Source organism: Berghia stephanieae, chromosome 4 (genome assembly GCF_034508935.2).
Source record: "Berghia stephanieae isolate SIO BIC M18660-M18661 chromosome 4, UCSD_Bste_1.3, whole genome shotgun sequence".
In the NCBI taxonomy this organism is placed as follows: domain Eukaryota; kingdom Metazoa; phylum Mollusca; class Gastropoda; order Nudibranchia; family Aeolidiidae; genus Berghia; species Berghia stephanieae.
In genome coordinates this window covers 56,122,760-56,130,259 of record NC_088363.1, presented here as the reverse complement: position 1 = coordinate 56,130,259, position 7,500 = coordinate 56,122,760, and the positions used below count along the sequence as shown (strand labels likewise).

The 7,500-nt window shown below is 35.2% G+C and overlaps 1 protein-coding gene and 1 long non-coding RNA gene across 2 annotated transcripts in view; one reads left to right on the top strand and one right to left on the bottom strand.

Moving 5' to 3' along the window:
- LOC144970869 (polyamine-transporting ATPase 13A3-like) overlaps positions 1-7,500 on the bottom strand; it is an 80,608-nt gene that overhangs the window by 71,697 nt on the left and 1,411 nt on the right. The gene's annotated exons all lie outside the window — the stretch shown is intronic.
- Positions 762-7,500, top strand: part of LOC144970870 (uncharacterized) — a 21,261-nt gene continuing 14,522 nt past the window's right edge. The window contains exon 1 of the long non-coding RNA XR_013645039.1: positions 762-888. This is a non-coding gene — a long non-coding RNA (uncharacterized LOC144970870). The remainder of the gene's footprint in view (positions 889-7,500) is intronic.

Genomic DNA, 7,500 nt, shown 5'->3' with positions numbered 1-7,500 from the left:
CTAATGTTATTCTCTCTCACCCCCCCCCCTTCTCCCTCTTTCTTTCTTGACTTGTCACATTCCTTTTCTCATTGTCTCTCATTCTTCTTCCCCCATGTCTTTCTTTCTCTCTCATATTTTTCACATTTATCTCTAACCGAACCCTAGCTCCAATTTCTCCTCCCTCTCCTTCTGTCTCTTCCTTTTGTACTCTCCTCTCTTTATCCCCTATCATTCCTCTCTTATCTTCCTTTACACTTTCTTTCTCCCCTTGTCCATCCATCTATCTATCTATCTATCTATCTGTCTGTCTATCTATCTATCTATCTATCTATCTATCTATCTATCTATCTATCTATCTATCTATCTATCTACCTATCTATCTATCTATTTATCTATCTATCTATCTATCTATCTATCTATCTATCTATCTATCTGTCTATTTTATCTATCTATCTATCTATCTGTCTATTATCTATCTATCTATCTATCTATCTATCTATCTATCTATCTATCTATCTATCTATCTATCTATCTATCTATCTATCTATCTATCTATCTATATATCTATCTATCTGTCTATCGATCTACGAATAGACACTCCATTGTTGCATTTTGTATATCAATTATATGAAACTCTCGAATGTACAAAGTTGGACATGCCAAATGAGTGTAAATAGAGTTAATTATACTACGACTAATATTGAATATGTCACTTATTTAATTATTATATATTTAATACGTATTTTTTATACATTTAATATATGTGTAGCGCTGGTGACGGCAGCTGTCTTTTTATTCGCTCTGTATTTACATAGAATTTGTATATGGAATATTCATTTGCTTGGACTAATTTTTACATGTGGAATTCTTCAGTTCCTGTGGTTTCATGTGATATAAATTTTGAAAGTATGTATAAGATGAAATTTTAGATATGATTGAAAAACTCTTTGAATTTTACAAATTTTACTTCCACAATCGCCATATTTTAATTATTCTACACACCTCAGTCAACAGTTGTCAATCCATTTCGACCATTTTCACCTACCAGCACACCCCTGAGCACATCACAGATATTTCTAAACAAATATTTACGAGCTCATTACCCATTCATTTTCTATCGTCAAATGTGTTCACTTGCCTCGACCTTGTATATTAAAATATGACCAGAGAACTCTTTTATTCTTAAACAAACAACCATTCCATGAGTTCCTGTCACCCCTAACCCTTTTTAGATTGAAAATCAACAATTTAATAAGACTCAAAACAGACAAAGCTTTCATCAATAATATAATGAGAACATCGATAACAAAAAGAGGCAGGAAAGCTGGCAAAAAGAAAAAGAAGAAAATCAATTTACAGCAACCGCCCAAGAAGCCCTATCACTGCCATCTTCATCTACAGCTGCAGCAGCAACAACACTTGCGACCACCAGATCTACTACACCACCGTCACCGTCATCACGTTCAAGCATGCAATTGTGACCCCCTTGCTAAAAAAAAGCAAATCTATCCCCCGAAGAGCTGAAAAATTTTCGTCCCGTTTCGTCCAATTTACCCTTTCTCGCTAAACTCCTTGAAAAGTGGTTGCTAAGCAACTTAAAAATCATTTACTTAGATATAATCTCTACGAACCTTATCAATCTGCCTACAAGCAGCACCACAATACCGAAACTGCCCTAATTAAAATTAATAATGATCTTTGTGCTGCTGATGCTGGAAAAATATCCATCTTAGCGCTGTTAGATCTAAGCGCAGCCTTTGACACCATAGATCACTCCATATTAATTGCACCTTTGTCGAAGACATTTGGAGTATCAGGTAACGCCTTAGAATGGTTTAAGTCTTACATTTACGGGCGTACACAATCAGTCCTGATAGACAACATCAAATCTAACCCACAAACTTTAAATTATGGAGTACCCCAAGGTTCCGTTTTAGGCCCGCTCCTCTATACTCTCTATACACAACCATTGGGAGGAATAATAAGAAAACATGAGGTCAGCTACAACATGTACGCTGACGACACCCAGGTGTATAGCTCTGTCTATCCGTCTGAATTAGATTCGTTAATATAAAAAAACCTGGAAATTTGTATAGAAGATGTGAAAAACTGGATGACAATAAACAGGCTCAAAATGAACGAAGAAAAAACGGAAGTTCTTTTGTGTGATCCTAAAAAATTAATAAAAAGTGAGTATAAAATTTTATTACAATTGAAAACGAAAAAGTCCATTTTACTGACAGAGCTAGAAATCTGGGTGTTTACTTTGACTCGACCCTTTCCATGCATTGCCATATCGATAATTTATGCAAGACTTTATATGTCGAGCTCAGAAGAATTTCACAATTGGCTAATTTTTTAGATCAAAAATCTATTCAAACCTTCATTTCTTCCTTGATATTTTCTAGACTTGATTACTGTAATATGCTCATGTATTCTATTCCAAATAACGTTGCTGTAATGTGCTATAATCATATTAATGAAACTTCTCCTGCCTATATATCAGATTTGATTAATGTTTACACTCCCTCACGCTCTTTAAGATCCCACTCTAAATCACGATTATGCGTTCCTAAAAAGGATCTAAGACCTATGCTGATCGTACATTTATTCATGCTGCTCCGGCTGTCTGGAATTCTTTACCATTCAGTGTTAGGAGCGGGGTTGTGGATTCCCAGTCATCTTTTAAAAAGAAATTAAAATCTCATCTTATGAGAAGCTCACTAGATTAAATAAAACATCCTCTTAATAAGATATACATTTGTCACATCAAAATTCTCATGACATAATATTATAATTTCCCTTCATCCGCCATTATTGTTAAATGTCCTGATATGATTTTATTCAATAATTCATGTTAACAGATTTTTTTTTCGTCTCTGTATGCATATTATGCTCTCCCGACGGATTATCACCTTGTCGTGGTTGGAGGGCTTGCGTATCTCGAACCTCGGCCCTCCAGGAATGGGGGTTGAGCGTAGGGTTAACAACCCCCTCAATAAAGCAACTAGTTAAGAAACAAACCAGAGAAATCCACAACGCGGCGGCCAAGCAAGAGAAGCGGACCAGAATACTGGCTTCATGATGGTAGGAGGTCAAAGCCGAAAGGACGCCCACGACCAGATTGCAGATCTGTTGTCACCAAAACGCAAGCTCAATGTCTCGTGCTGTAATGTTAGGACCCTATATTGAACAGGAAAACTGACACAAGCCCAGCGCGAGATATTGAACTACAAGATCGATTTGCTAGGCATATCAGAGGCAAGATGGACAGGAGCTGGGAAGCGCCAACTCTCTAATGACGACCTGATCATTTGGTCAGGACGAAAGGATGACCAACACAGAGAAAGTGTTGCCCTCTTGATAGCTAGGCAAAACAACAAGTCACTATTGGAATGGAAACCGATAAGTGAAAGAATTTTATACACAAGACGCAACTCAAAATACACCAAACTATCAATCCTCACATGTTACGCACCTACAGAGGATTCAGATGAAGAAAACAAAGAAGAATTTTACGATATTCTAAGAATGGCCGTTGAAAACATTCCAAGACATGATATGCTCATGATCACCTTAATGCTCGAGTTGGCAATACAGCTGAAGAACAAAGAAATCAGTCCGTTGGAAAGGAAGGCATAGGGGTGATGAACAACAATGGAAGCAGACTGGCAGAATTTTGCGAAGAACACAACCTCATTATTGGTGGAACTTTCTTCCCACATAAAAACATACACAAATTGACCTGGAAATCACCAGATGGGAAAACAGAAAGTCAGATAGACCATATCATTATCAACAGAAAATGGAAGAGCAGCTTAAACGATGTCAGAGTCAGACGATTGGCAGACATTGGAAGTGACCACCATCTTGTCACAGCCAAAATCTCTACTAAATTGATGAAAACAAAAATAGCAAAACAGAAGGAGAAACGTTTCAACACAGATAAATTGAAAATCCCAGATATCCAAAACAATTTCAATATCTCAGTAAGAAACAAATTCAGTGCAATACAAGATATTACAAACATGACAATCCAAGATTTCAACCACGTCATGCAGGAAAGTGCCACTGAACACTTAGGACACAATAAATCCAATACAGAGAATTGGATATCAGCAAGGTCATGGGAGCTCATTAACCAAAGAAAATCAATCAAACTAAATCTATTGAACGCTAAATCCCCCCGACTGAAAGAAAGGCTATCCAGTGAATAATCATTGAAGGATAAAGAAGTGAAAAAAATCCACAAGAAAAGACAAAATAGATTTTGCAGAAAATTTAGCAACTGAAGCAGAAAATGCAGCTGTAAGACAAGACACACAAACGCTATACAAAATCACAAAAAAGCTCTCAGGAAACAGAAGTTATGGTCAAGAGAATACATTAAAATCCCAAGATGGTAGTGTCATCACAGACGAAAAGGAGAAACTTGAAAGATGGAGAGAATATTTCGCAAACCTTCTGAATAGACCAGACCCATCTTCTTACACAGATATCCCAGAAGCAGAAATGGACGTAGAGGTTAATCTTGGTCCAATCACTGAGCATGAGGTGCACGAGGCAATACAACAACAACAAAATGGCAAGGCCCCAGGTATTGACAAAATCAGTGCGGAAATGCTTAAAGCGAACTTGCAAGAAATGTCCAAAATTCTCAGTAAATTGTTCACCAACATTTGGAAAAAGGAAGAAATACCAGAGGATTGGCAGAAAGGCATCATCCATAAAATAGCCAAGAAAGGAGACCTGGGAAATTGTGCTTACTGGCGTGGAATCACACTCCTGTCCGTAACGAGCAAAATTTTTAATAGAATCCTTCTGAAAAGAATCTTACCTCACATTGAAAACATTCTTAGAAAAGATCAGGCAGGGTTCATAAAAGGGAAGTCATATACTCGTAGTGACCACATATTTACCCTGAGACAAATCCTGGAGCAAAACATTGAATGGAACAGCCCCCTCTACACCATTTTTGTCTATTTTGAAAAAAGCCTTTGACAGCTTACACAGAGAGTCCCTGTGGAAAATACTCCGCCATTATGGTATACCAATGAAGATAGTCAACTTAATAAAAGCAATGTACAGCAACTACCAATGCCAAGACAGCTTTAATGTAACAATTGGTGTAAAACAAGGCTGCATACTCTCCCCGCTTCTGTTTATCCTGGCTCTAGACTGGCTCATGAAAAATACAATTGATGGTAAGAAGAGAGGCATTCGCTGGACACTGACATCCTTTCTGGAAGATATAGACTACGCAGACGATATCGCGTTAGTTTCCAGTTCACACAAAGACGCCTCAGAGAAACTAAACGTACTACACAAGAACGCCTCGAAGATTGGACTGAAAATAAATTTCGATAAGACTGTGTACATTAGGGTGAATCCAAAACATGACAGTGAAATTAGGATAGATGAACATATAATTGAAGAGGTAACAGAGTTCTCCTACCTCGGTTCCAAAATAACAGACGACGGAAATGCAGAACACGATATCAAGCACAGAATTCAAAAGGCAAACCAGGCTTTCGGCATGCTGAAAAACTTTTGGAAATCAAAGCAAATAATGAGAAAGACAAAGCTGAAAATATACAAGAGCAATGTTTTAAGTGTACTGCTTTATGGAAGTGAAAGCTGGAAAATGACATCCTCCTTAATACAGAAACTAGATGCCTTTCAGAACAAGTGTTTAAAAAGAATTTTTAATTTATTTTGGCCTACAAAAATACAAACAGTGGATCTCTTAAAGAAAGCTGACTGCACTAGCATTGAAAGCCAAATAAAAAGAAGAAGATGGCGTTGGCTGGGTCATGTCGCCAGAATGGAAAAAGGGTCACTTCCCAAGACAGCCTTGTATTGGACAGCAGATGGGAAGAGAAAGCGGGGAAGACCCAAATAAACCTGGCGAAGGACCATGGAGAAAGAATTAAAGGAAGTAGGCCTGTCCTGGAATACAGCCACCGCAAAAGCAGCCGATCGCAAAAAATGGAGATGTCTGGTGGATGCCCTATGTGCCTCAAGGCCCGAAGAGGATTAAGTAATGCATATTATGTACGTTTTGCTGAATGTGTGTGTCTTTGTGATGGTGTGTGTGTGTGTGTGTGTGTGTGTGTGTGTGCGTGCTTGTATAAATGGGTGTGTGTACAAAAATGTTTTTAATAACGTTTTACAATTTTGCGCCTAGAGCTGTTTTGTCAACGGGATTGGGCGCTATACAAATAAACTTTATTATTATTATTATAATACTCAATGTTATCAATTAACATTGAATGCTGTTTATATAACTGATAAATTCTGTCCATACATAACAGTTACAAAGAGCATTTAAAGGATACGATACAATACGATATATATATATATATATATATATATATATATATATATATATATATATATATAATGGTGTCAGGAACCCTATAGTATGCGCATACTTATAAAGCATTATTAACTAACCTAAAAACAAAGTAAATTAAGATCTTTGTTACTATCAAAAGGATTTTTCATCGCTATTGCCTGATTCTGAAAAAACATTTTTATTTCATTTTGGTCAGAAAAACTCTAACTTCAAACTTCAAATATCAATCGATTGAAACAACTTTCAACTTGTCAATTCTGAGTCTTCAAAGAGTCTCGGGTTTTTGGCAATTTAGGGGTTAATTTCACCAATCGATACTCAAAATAATTAATTTTTTTTCCAGTTAAAACAAAGTGTTCGTTTATAGATCACGACATGATTCGCCGAGTTTTTCAAATCACGTTATATGAAAATAAAAATCAATGTTCCCACCCAAAAAAAAAAAAGAAAAGGCTGTGTTGTCACACCATTATTCGATAAACTGCAGGGCCAACCAGACTGTAAGTATCCATTTGAAAGATGGATGTACCCAAAATTACCATTACCTCGATTCAAATCAATGCAGGTAAACCGTCGACCATCATTGCAACCGATGGCTGACTTCATCCAATAATAATAATAATAATAATAATAATAATAATAATAATAATAATAATAATAATAATAAAATAATAATAATAAATAATTAATAATAATAATAATAATAATAATAATAATAATAATAATAATAATAATAATAATAATAATAATAATAATAATAATAATAATAATAAAATAATAATAATAATAATAATAATAATAATATAATAATAATAATAATAATAATAATAATAGTAATGATGATGATGATGATGATGATGATGATGATGATGATGATGATGATGATGATGATGATGATGATGATGATGATGGATGATGATGATGATGATGATGGTGATGATGATGATGTTGATGATGATAATAATTGTAATAATGATAATATTATAAGATCATTTGCCTTTTTCTACAATACAAGTTCATTTAAAAATGGGCACATTCGTCATATAATACATCTACAATAGGAATGCTTCATAGACCACCAACAAATAATAATAATAATAATAATAATAATAATAATAATAATAATAATAATAATAATAATAATAATAATAATAACAAAT